The following is a 12,978-nucleotide window of genomic DNA, read 5'->3' on the forward strand; positions in this document are numbered from 1 at the left end:
TTAGATGCCTCTGTGGAAAATGTCATTTCCAGCAGAGCCTAAGAACCAGAAACATTTCAGTCATTTCTGATTGAGATCACAAGTGGAACACCAGAAAATAAAACGTAATTGAGAATTGACAGATTTTCTTTTGTAGCTTATTGTCAGTGAATTTTGGTGCTAACTAAAGAAAGGTTTAGAGTGAAAACACCTTCCCAGAATGTGTCCCAGGAAGTGAACTTGGGGATATGGTTTATAGAAAAGTTACTAAATTTTGCTCTGATATCAAAATTTAAGTTAATGGTATTACATCTAGATTGAATTCATTCTAGCATATGGTTATTCTTGTGAACTGTCTGGTGCCAAATCTCTCTTTTGCACATATTCAGTCCTCTTCACTGGCCTTCTCTTCACCCCACCCTCACCATTTTCCATCATACCTACCCCCCAACCTCCCTCCATCCCTCTTTCTCATGCCCTTTATGCTTATCTTCTCACCACTCAACCTGGCTTTATCAGCCTACTCTATGTGTGCCCTCTTAAACATCACCAGGGATTTGCTACTTACATCATAGAATTGTCTTTCTTTTCTGTCTTCATTTAACATCACTGCTCAGCACTGTTGACCACCCTTCCTTCTTTAGAATCCCCATCCTTTGAGACCCTTGCAATTATTAGCGAATTGTTAGCACTTTTTAGAATTTCTTATTTCATTTCCTAAAATTCACCATTGTTTTATCCTCAGCTCTATCACATACATCTTGGTACACATCCAGATCTATGTCTGCCTATTATCTTGATGCAAAGAAATCCCAAATACTTATATGCTGATTTGAGCTCAGTATCTGGCACTTTTGAAATCAACGTGTATTTGTTGAATGAACAAATGAGTGAGTGAACAAATGAAGCTCCCTGATTATCCCCAATCTTGCAATTGATCACTTTCATGACTTGAGTTAGTTTGATGGTGCATAAGGGCTTATGAACTCACCTGACTACAGGGGGCAGGCTGGTAATGTATTGGGTTGGCCAGAATGTTCAGGTTTTTCCATAACGTTACAGAAAAACCCAAAAGAACTTCTTGGCCAACCCAATGTCAATGAGTAAAAATAAGGTGAGTAAAACTGGTGGCAAACTAGAAAGACTTATACAATTAAGCACATCAATTACTGAGCTACAGCTCATTGCTATGCTGTTTTTTTTTTTTTTTTTTAAGAAACACAGAAAAAACTGGGTTCTGAAAAAGATATGTGATTTTGTAACTTGATTTAAAAAAAAAAAGCTCTGCTAGAAAACACTTCTGCACACGATTTTACCTGTGAGCTGCCATTTTGTGATTTATATCAATAGATGTGCCTCTTTAAAACTCTGTAGCTAGATTCCAACAAAGGAAGCCTGTTAGTTTTAGCCTTGTTATTTGCTTGTTTTGATTATTTTTTGACATTTTAATGTTTTGCTGTTCTAGTCACTAACCTGTTTTTCACTGTGTGTCTGTGTTCTTTTTTTGATCTTTTCTTTGAATTTCAATGTTTCACACAAATTCTGACCTTTCACAAATCAGATTGATTTGTTTCACTTGTTTCCCTACAAATAACTTAAAAATGTATGTAGCTGTAGGATATAAAGTCTTTTGAGCAACCATGTATATCCTTGTGAGTAATAATAGCTATGCTTCTTTGGACCTTACGATTTTTATCCTTGGAAGACAAATTTTATAGTCAGCATTCTCTGTGTGGACATAACACGGCATTTCAGATTGTTGTTTTCTCACAAATAAAATTTATATGTACTGGGAATTTTTGTTTTATTTTCCTGAGGATGTTCAGCAGATCATTAAAATATTGACAGATTGATAATATTGAAATCAATCCTTGACCATTCTTTTTAAATTTGAGGGTGCGTAATACTAGTATTGATTAAACATACACAGTATATAATTGAATGACAGCTGAAATGTGACCTCAGTAACCAAACTCCAGAACTCCACTATGTAGTTCTGCCTCTAGAATTAACAAGATTCATTTCCTTGTTGGAAGGAGATGGTAGTCATAAATCTAACTATCCTATAAATAAATCTACATTATTAACATTCACTAACCAATAGCATCTCATTACTAGAAAAAATTGGTTTATTTATTGCTTTCAATTTTTTTGGTTGACATGAAACGAATTATTCAGTATTGTTGGCTTAAGCATTCTTTTTTTGCTGTGATAATGGTTTTTCCACACCAGAGAGAGGGCAAAATGTTTTACTCTTTTCAGAAGTACTCCTTTATATACAGGAAAACTAAAGTTGTGTTTAGGGAATTTACTTCAGGTTTAATCCAATAATTCATGAGTCAATCCATCTACACTCTAACATACCATTTCTTCAAGAGCTCTACCTGACTTGACACCATGTAGAATTCATATTGGCGTCAGATAATGTCAAATTCTAAGCCAAATACACACCTTGCATCTGTAGTAATGGGAAATATATAAGCCCAAGTTGAACCTGAGAGAGATGGGATTGAGCTCCCACTTGCTCCCTCCCCCTTCCCCTAGTGTTTGAGTCTTTAGCACAGCATATGGTTAAGAGTTCCAGCACAGAAGTCAGACTGCCTAGGTTGGGATCTACTCTGTAATTTACAGATTATGAGCCCCTGAGAGGCTCTCCTTTGATCTGAATGGAGATGATGATTGTACCTAACTTTTTGGGCTGTTGTGAGGAATAATCAAGGGGATACTTACAAAGCATTCAGGTGAGTACCTAGAATTTAGATTAGTGCTCAAAAACGTTAGCTGCTATCATCACCACCACCATCATGTTTATTTTTATCTATCATCATCATCATTCCCATTCCCAAGACTGTTCTGCTACTTATTGACTACAGCTTAGAGCACCTGGTATAATTGACATAGCATTAAATTTTGAATTATCCACTCACTAAGCCAGCCAGTTAATCTCTCTGGGTCTGTTACTGAATTTGTAAACTGACCCAGTTGAAGTAGATGATCTCTAAGTTTCCTTAGGTCACGTGCCAAATGCAGCCCTGGGCCACCCTGTTGAATGGTGGCATTTGATAGCAGACCTCTGTCAGCAGGGCCCCTCCCTCCAGGAATTATCCCAGCTATTGTCTATCATTCTGAACACCATGGCCACATGTTAGGCCCTTCCTTGTTAATGCAAAAATGAATAAGCCGAGTCAGTTTAACAGAGTTTGGTATTAGAAGTCTATATTTCCATAGTTTCTCCTCTCATGGACTGTGATCTGGGCAAGTTAATTAACATTTTTTAACCTGTTTATTTTTTTTAATTAGTAAAATGATAGCACATAAAATCCTATAACAAATACTGGATACAACATTTTAATATGTTGCAATATTTGAATCTTATTAATACTCATTTATTTATTTGGAAATCAAATATTATAGATACAATTCAAGCCTCTTTTTTATCCTCCCCAAGTACTTTCTGTCCCTCCCACTATCACCATCCTGTCCCTGTACCATAAAGATAGGAAAGAAAGAATTCAGATCTCAGTTGCAAGGCTTGGGTTTCTGTTTCTCTCAGGGAAAACCTCTGTGATGCTTACCTGGGACAATATAGAGAGTTATTTCCAAAACTTGTGTTTTGTGTGAAGAAATACTCTAGGACTTATAAACGGCTCCGTCCCAGCTGCTTTTTTTTTTTTTTAACATCTTTTTTTGAGTATAACTGCTTTACAATGGTGTGTTAGTTTCTGCTTTATAACAAAGTGAATCAGCTATACATATATGTATAGAGGACACAATTCAATCCCCTCCCTCTTGTGTCTCCCTCCCACCCTTCCTATCCCACCCCTCTAGGTGGGCACAAAGCACCTAGCTGATCTCCCTGTGCTATGCGGCTGCTTCCCACTAGCTATCTGTTTTACACTTGGTAGTATATATAAGTCCATGCCACTCTCTCACTTCGTCCCAGCTTGCCCTTCCCCCTCCCCGTCCCCTCAAGTCCATGCTCTACATTCTGTGTCTTTACTCCTGTCCTGCCCCTACGTTAAAAAAAAAAAAAAAAAAAAAAAAAGGTTCTGAAGAACCTAGGGACAGGCCAGCTGCTGTCTTGATAGGGTCATAGCAGGACTTGTTCACCCGCCCTTCATGAGCTCTCCTGCCAAGCCCCAGCTCATTTCTCTAACCTTAGGACTCCTCTCTATTTCTTGCACCTGAGACTTTTAGGGTTTTTCTTCTTTTGTTTCTTTGTCTTTTGTAGTGAGGATTATAATTAATATGGTTTTAGTGAAGATTATTCTTATGAGGATTATAATGGATTATCTATGTAAAATGTAACAGAATGTCTAGTGGGATTTTTTCCCTGTTGTCCTGGATTTATGGCTAAGGTCCAAAGCCCAAAATCTGTCAGTACTTAGGGCCAGCTTCTTTTTACACAACTGACCGGGAAGAGCTAGAATTGCTTTATTAGTATCCCTCCTTCATCCATAACATGGGACAAGTAGGGACATCTGAGGTTGGTCTGTTGAGGAGAGCAGTGTTCTCAAAAGAAGTAGTTCCCTCAATTCTCTGGTCTCAGCTTGCTTCCTTGCTGAGGATTTACAGATAAACAGGAAATTAAAATAAAGAGTGCTAAATGATATTATGGGAGAATCATGAAGTGTCATAGCATCATTATTATATCTATATGTCGTCCCAAAACTTTTTCCTGAATTCCAGACCCAGTTTCCTGTTAGGCAAGTCCACTTAGACATCACTTAGTTACTTCAAATGGCACTAAGACAAAGCTAAATTTATTTTTCTCTCTACCCCCAGCCAAGTGTCTTCCTTTCAAGTGATCCCTATGGCACTAAATGTTTCTCAAACCAGACATTTGGAAATTATCTGAGTCTTTTCTTTCCTAAAATTCCCTAATCACTGATAACTAATCCTATGGATTCTACCTTCTAAATAACTCTCAGCATCGCCTATGTCTTGCCATTCTCACTGCCACTGTTCTGATTAGTTCTGATTAATGCTCTGTCTTCTGGATTTCACTGTTGGTCCTTCTAATTGGTCATTCTGTGTCCAGTCTTGCTCACCTCTCACCCATTCCACACACTATGATAAGTTCACGGTATTAGTTTCTAGGTGGCCATGATAAATTATCACAAACTGAGTGTCTTAAAACAACAGAAATTATTGTGAAATAACTCTGCAGACTAGAAGTTCAAACTCAGGGTGTCACCGTGGCCATGTGTCCTCTGAAAGCTCTAGGGAAGAATCTGTCCTATGTCTCTCTCCTGGCTTCTGGAGGCTTCCAGCAATCCTTGATAGGTTTGGCTGGTAGCTTCATCATTCCAATTTCTGTCTCCTTCTTCACATGACTGTCTCCCCTCTGTTTGTGTCTCTGTATCAAAATCTCTCTCTCCTTGTAAGGATACCAGTCATTGCATTTAGGGCCTACCCTATTCCAGTATAACATCATCTTAACTCAATTATGTCTGCAAAGACCCTATTTCCAAATAAGGTCACGTTCACGGGTCTGGGGGCTTAGGATGTTGACATAGCTTTTGAGGGGACACAATTCAATCCATAACTGTCTCTGAAACAACCAGCCTCAGATCATTTTCCTTCTCAAAGGCTGTCTGTGGCACTCCTTGTTGTGAGATCTGTTCCCATATTACTACTGCAGTCTCATCACCCATGTGCCTCCTTCGTGATCTATATTCTAGTCATACTAAGATAGTTTTTATGTCATCATAATCCCGATGAGGTATTTTGCTATTAGGCATTTGCCATTTGAATCATCTTTTATGATTACAGTTCCTCCTGGCATGGATGAATAACTAAACTCGCAACAAGCCCCAACTGCGATGTAAGAACCTGGGAGTCCAGCACAGCACAGAACCCAAATGTATAGGCATGTAGAAGCTGACCTGTTGTTCTGTAGGCACTTATGATATGGACATATTCTCTCCTCTCTTAACATAAAGATGTCCAGGCTACAATGCCTAATTGAGCTCTGATGTCAAGGGACTCATCAGAAGATTTATGGAAATCATATCTTTGTTTTAAAGAAGCTATATTGCATACAAAATATAATTATACATCCCCCCCCCCACATATTCACAACTCCCTCCTACACACACATCCTAAATTACAGATAGTAGTATGAGAACACCTCTGGCCTAGCCTACACACACACACACACACACACACACACACACACAATGAATTTAATTTAATCAACAAAATTTGAGCACATGCTCTCTGGACTTCTTTTAAGGTATTCTTTAAAGAATACCTTTACCTGGAATGTAAAGTTAGCTGTAGAAAACAATTTTTGTTGTTGTTTGAATTTACTTGATAATCTTGTTAATGTTTTAGTGTGCACTGTAGACTCAGATATATCACTAGAAGTTGATTTAGCTTTTATAATTGTCAGTAACTGATCAGTAACCCAAGATACATTAGTTTTAAATACATCAGGAAATTGGTCATCTTTAAAAAAAATCTGTTAAATACAAGAGGAGTTATAAGAGAGGACTTCTCTTCTGGAGGAAGGCTTTGGGCCTGCTTACCTGAATGATTGTTTATATAAAAGGGATCAGATTTTTGTAGATGGTTGGGGAACATCACAGAGTCTTAGTATTTTTCCATAAAATATTTTCTTTATCCCTGCTGTCTTAAATACAAGATCATTTCAGTGGTGGAAATTGAGCTACTTACAAAACAATTCAGTTCCTCATTGTTATTCTCCAACATGTGTCATTCAGACAGATAATTTCCTTCAGGTGCCGTAAGATAAGAAAATGTAATGTAAATTTGAAAATCTCTTCAAAAACAGATATAAAAATATTTCATTTGAAGCTAATTTCCTTGTTAATGAACTTGGCTAGTATTTTGTGTCTGTCATTTTTATTCTTTCTAAGTCTAAATGATTGCTTCTTAATTTTTCCTTCATACAGTATAGAAGAAAAATTACTTGCTATTAAGTATACTTTGGACAGGCAACAAAGATTTTAATTAGATTCATTGTCATTACACTAATCACTTGTGATGAGTGAAAAAAATGTTTTAAAACCATCTGAATATCCAAAAATTATCTTTGAAGGTAACATTTACTAATGTATTCTGATTGAGACTGTATCTACATGAAACAAGCATTTCCAGCTGTATTTGGCTTCACATTGTTCTCATTCCTCATTCATACAATGAAATGGGAGTGGGAGATCTTTCAGAAAATATGCTATGTGATAGTTGTCTCACCCCATGTTCCAGGACATTTCAAGTAGTATTTAAGGGGCTTCAAGTTCACCACCCCTTCCCAGGGCCATGTTCAAATATGCCAATAAATAATCATATAGGTATCCATAATTTAATCAAGCAACAAACAATCAAAAATTGAAAAAGTACCATTTATAATAGCTTTAAAATTATGAAGTAATTGGAGATAAATTTGACAAAAGATAAATAAAACCTGTATACTGAAAGCTATAAAACATTTCCAAGAGAAATTTTGAGATATACTCTATTTGTTATAACATTTTCATGCATCATAAGACTCAATATTGTTCTCCTCAATTGATCTACACATCCAGTGAAATCCCAGTCAAAATCCCAGCAAGCTTTTTTGTAGAAATTGATTTTAAAATTCATATGGAAACTTAAGGGACCTAGAGTAGTCAAAAGAATTTTGAAAAGAAGAAATTTAAAAGATTAAACCTACTAGACCTTGAGACTTATTTTAAAGCCACAATACTTAAGGCAGTGTGGTATTGATGTCAACATAGGCAAACGGATCTGAGGAACAGAATAAAGAGTTCCAAAATCAACCACACATATATTGCTGGCTTAGTCAGCTTGGGCTGCCATAACAAAATATCATACAGTGGGTGGCTTCAACAACAGAAGCTTATTTTCTCACAGTTGTGGAGGTTGCAAGTCTGAGATCAGGGTGCCTACATGGTTGGGTTCTGGTGAGGACTCACTTCATGGCTTGCATATGGCTGCTTTCTTGCTGTGTGCTCACATGGCCATTCCTCAGCATGAGCACATGGAGAGAGAGAGTGCAAGCTTTCTGGTGTCACTTCTTATAAGGGCACTAATTCCATCATAAGGGCCCCACCCTTATGGCCCCATCTAAACCTAGTTATCTCCCAAAGGCTCCATCCCACACGTATGACCCCATCTAAACCTAGGTATCTCCCAAAGGCTCCATCTCTAAATACCATCATACTGGGGAGTAGGGCTGCATCATATGCATCGGTGGTAGTGGGGCACACAGTTCAGTCCATAGCATTTGTCAATTGATTCTCAACGGCAGTTCAAAGACTGTTCAGTTAAGAAAGGTCAGCCATTCACCATTTTCCATAAATGGTGCTGAAACAACTAAACATCCATTAAATTTTTTTTTAAAACTTGCATCTATACCTTGCACAATATACAAAAATTAACTTAAAATTTATCATAGACCTCAATGTGAAACCATAAGTATAAAATCTTTAGGAAAAAAATGTAGGAGATAAATTTTGTGAACTTTGGTTAGGCAAAGAATATATATATATGTATATATATATATACACACACACACACGTACACCTACACACACACACTACCTAAATGTAATCCATAAAAGAAAAAAATATACTTCATTAAAATTATAAAATTCTGTTCTTTCAAAAACACTATCAGGAGTATGAAAATAAAATATGTTTTCTTCACAGACTGAGAGAAAATATTTGCAAATCACATATACAAAAAAGGCTTAACTGCAGACTATATAAAGAAATCTCAAATCTCAATAATTAGGAAACAACCCAATTTTTAAATAGGCAAATGATTTGGACAGACATTTCATCAGTAAAGAGAAACTGACCACAAATAAGCACATGAACATTTGCTCACCACAATTTGTCCTTAGGGCAATGCAAATTAAAGCCACAATGTACATTTGAATGGCTAAAATTTAGAAGATGGTGGAGAGGATGTGGAACAAGTAGAACTTTCGTATACTGCTGGGAGGGCAGTGACGAAAATGGAACCAACACTTTTGAAAACAGTTTTGCAGCTTCTTAAAAAGTTAAACCTATTACCTGCCACATTATTCATCCATCCCATTCCTAGCTATTTATATGAAACCTGAAAGCTTATGTCCAAGAAAAGACTTGTCCACAAATGTTCATGACAGCTTTATTTGTAATATCCCCAAACTTGAAACAACCCAAATGTATGTCAACAGATGAATGGATAAACAAATCATCATATAGTCATACACTGAAGTACTTTTGATCAATAAAAACAGTGAAGTATTGACATTCAACAACATAGAGGCATATCAAAGTAATTGTGATGAGTGAAATAAACCAGATAAAAAAAGAGTACATACTGTGTGCTTCCATTTATATAAAATCTAGAAAATGCCAACTAATCTATTGTGACAGAAAGCAGATCAGCTTTTACCTGGGGAAGAGGAAAGACCCTTGCCTTCTCCAAGAGGAAATGGGTGTTTCCAAGCTGTTGAGTTAATTCTCTACTTCCGCCTTTTTCTGAACAATAGTCATTGAAAATATGGATTTATACATCTAGGTAAATAAGTTTAATACTAAATAAAGAAATAATATACAAAATAAAGTATATATTTTACATAAAGTGTTTATTATTGTACTGCTTAAAGTCATCTGAAGCAGTAGTGATCCTCACATTCCACATTAAGAAATGTAAGGTAAACTATTTATTAAGACAGTTAGACCAGTATGCCTATATGTAACTGCAGTTCGTTATGCTACAAGATTTTAAATTTAAACAGCATGCACTTTAATGTTGCTGTCTTAAATTTGTCTAGTCACTCTTATCAAAAATGTATCGTTTACTGTTCGATGCTGAGGTATTTAAAGGTAAATAAGACTGATTTCCTGCCCTCCAAGATACTGTGCCAATAATCTTACCTATGTTATTCTGTTTCATACTCACAGCAATCATTATTAGCCCCATTCTGCATGTGGGAAAACTGAGGCTCAGGTTAAGTGACGTGCACAAAGTCAGAGAGCTAGTCAGCAGGAAGCTAGGATTCAAACTCAAGTCCCTTTGGTCCCATGATATATTGCCTTTTCAGTTGACCATACTGCAGTTACATGCAACAGTGACCAGGTGGGAACAGAATGGACATCCTAGGGAGTTCTCAGTGCTTGGGAGTTTAATTTTATTACTGTTGCCCTTTCCTATCCAGATTAGGTATAACAACAGTACCCAGGAGAAAAGCATATAGCTGCTTTTGTTTTTTTCTGTTTTCTCATAGTTCATACTCTCCTGAGACACTCAAGACATTTGTCCTCTACCAATCCCCATGATTTAGATGATTGAGGCTCACTTAGCATAAAAATACTTGCGGTTTCATCTTGGCGGAAAGCTCTAGTTTTCCATTGCCAATTGAAATGATTTTAGAGCAAATGGACCTATCCATCACCCTTTTCCCTTTAAGTGGCTTGTAGAACCATTTCTAAAACTATCCCACAACGCAGGTCTGTGGGTATTAAGAGTTTATCCTATAAGGTGTAATGGCTGCCCTCCTGTTTTCTAGAATATTCCTGAGTGTTTGAGCTTAGTGATGCCCTCGGCATCAGTAGACGACAGTTGCCTGCTACCCAGATGGCTGACTGCCTCTCTCACTGTCTACTTAACAACATTTTTGCTGCAAACCTGCTCCCCATATGGGGAAACATGTTGGTTTGAAAGCAACATTTTCCACAAACATTCCTTAACAAGAGTAACGGTTTTCTACCGCCCCCATCCATATGTATTTTTTTCCCTTAGAAACATGGATTTGCTATCCTGGAGAAATGAATTTTTTTTTTTTTATTTTTTTTTATTTTACTTTAAGGCTTTTGAATTTGTGTTACCAAACACAAAGTCAAGAATTGTAAAACATGTGCCTGATGTTAACTTTTAAATTTGTGAATTTTAAAATTATGAACTTTTAATATCATATATTTTCTTAATATATGGGGGGAAATAAAAGGTATGTTTCTTTATTTTTAAACCTACCCCAGAATAATCAGAAATTGAAATGATAGAAAATAATGGGTTTTAGAACCTTTGCTACTTACTATAAGCAATTGCTATTTTGTATCTCTCTTAACTTCCTACATCCACAATCCATATACTACTATGTGGTAGCGTATGCCTTCCCTCACTATGTGCACCTCATGAGCTCTGAGGATAAGCCAGATGTCACACACATGAGACTACAACAGACCATATTTATTTTTATTAATTTCCATTTTAACTGGTATTTTTATTCAAAAGAAGACTGGATAAATTATTCTGTCACCAGCCACAACAAATTTCATTAATTTTCCATTTGCTAAAGTAGAGTGAGTAAGAATTGGAATATGTCTTACAGTTTCTCCTTCTAGCAATGTCTAAATATCCTGAAAAGAGTTGCTTAGCCAAATGATTTTATTTAAAGTAGCAAGACTATATGTTTGTGGAAATGGGAAATAACTTTAAGTGATTGATGAGATATTTTATATTTATAGATTTTATTATTCATTTCCATATTCAGAGAGTGGATCATGGATCTCTGGGTCTCTGCTAAGAACAGAGTTGGATACACTTATAGGCAAATACTATGACAGGGCAGTCTTGACTAGCTTTTTTCTTTCTTTATCTCAAATGTATTATTTTCCCTTCAAACCAGTTACTCTGTTAAGAATGCTGCATTTCCCTAGTCACCCAGGTGTGAAAGTTAAAGACAACCTCTGCAAGCCCCACCCCACCTCCTTGACATGACATAGCTCTCCCTTCATATTCTGACACCAAGTTTTATGGACTATTTTTCCACAATATTTCTCACACTTATTCCTTTATCTCTTTTATCCATTTTCCTACCATAATTCAGATCTTTTCTTTACCTGTAACTTATGCTATTGGATTTGTTTTTTCATTCATCATATCCTAATATATCACAAATACCACAACACTGGCCAGGCAAATAGGATCCTTACTCTGTCCTGAGCTTTAGCTGTTCCCATTCTGGTCTTTCTCTGCTATACCTCTTTCCAAAGGAAAAGGAGTCTTCAGGGTCAGGGGAATGTGCCCACCTGGAGCATAAGCATCCCCTTCTAGACCATTCTTTAAGGGAGCAGGATAAGGGAGATGGGGTGGTAGGGTAAAAAGACATGTATACTTTTTTAAGTTGAAACATAGTTGATGTACCATACTAGTATTTTAGTTTTAGGGGTACTAAACAGTGATTTGACATTTGCATACATTCTGAAATGATCACCACAGTAAGTCTAATAACCATTTGTCCCCATAGAAACTTATTAAAATATTATTAACTATATTCCTTATGCTGTATATTATATCTCTATGGATTATTTATTTTATAGCTGGAGGTTTGTACCTCTTAACTCCCTTAACCTATTTCACCTCCCACTCCCCTCTCCTCTGGCAACTACCCATTTGTTCTCTGTATCTATGAGTCTGTTTTTTTTGTTTGTTTGTATCGTTTTTAGATTCCACACGTAAGTAAGATCATATAGTATTTGTCAATCTCTCTCTGACTTATTTCACTTAGCCTAATACCCTCAGATTCATCCATGTTGTTGCAAATGGCAAAATTTCATTCTTTTTATGTCTGAGTAATATTCCATTTTATGTATATACCACATCTTCTTTGTCCATTCATCTATCAAAGAACACAGGTTGCTTCCATATCTTGGCTACTGTAAATAATGCTGCAGTGAACACTGGGGTTCATATATCTTTTCAATTAGCGTTTTTATTTTCTTTAGGTAAATACCCAGAAATGAAATTGCTGGATCATATGGCAGTTCCACTTTTCTTTTTCTTTTTTTTCTTTTTTTTCTTTCTATTTTTAATTTTTTGAAGAACCTCCATACTGTTTTCCACAATGATTTTACCAATTTACATTCCCAACAGTACATGAGAGTTCCATTTTTTCCACATCCTCATGAACACTTATTTCTTGTCTTTTAATGATTACCATTTTTGTAGGTATGAGATGTTCACTTGTGGTTTTCA

General features: G+C 36.3%; 1 protein-coding gene across 2 annotated transcripts in view; it reads left to right on the forward strand.

The window, feature by feature from the left end:
* The window catches only part of PRKG1 (protein kinase cGMP-dependent 1), a 1,078,644-nt gene that overhangs the window by 883,729 nt on the left and 181,937 nt on the right, over positions 1 to 12,978 (forward strand). The gene's annotated exons all lie outside the window — the stretch shown is intronic.

The sequence above is a fragment of the Tursiops truncatus genome, chromosome 16 (genome assembly GCF_011762595.2).
Source record: "Tursiops truncatus isolate mTurTru1 chromosome 16, mTurTru1.mat.Y, whole genome shotgun sequence".
NCBI classification, from domain to species: Eukaryota; Metazoa; Chordata; class Mammalia; order Artiodactyla; family Delphinidae; genus Tursiops; species Tursiops truncatus.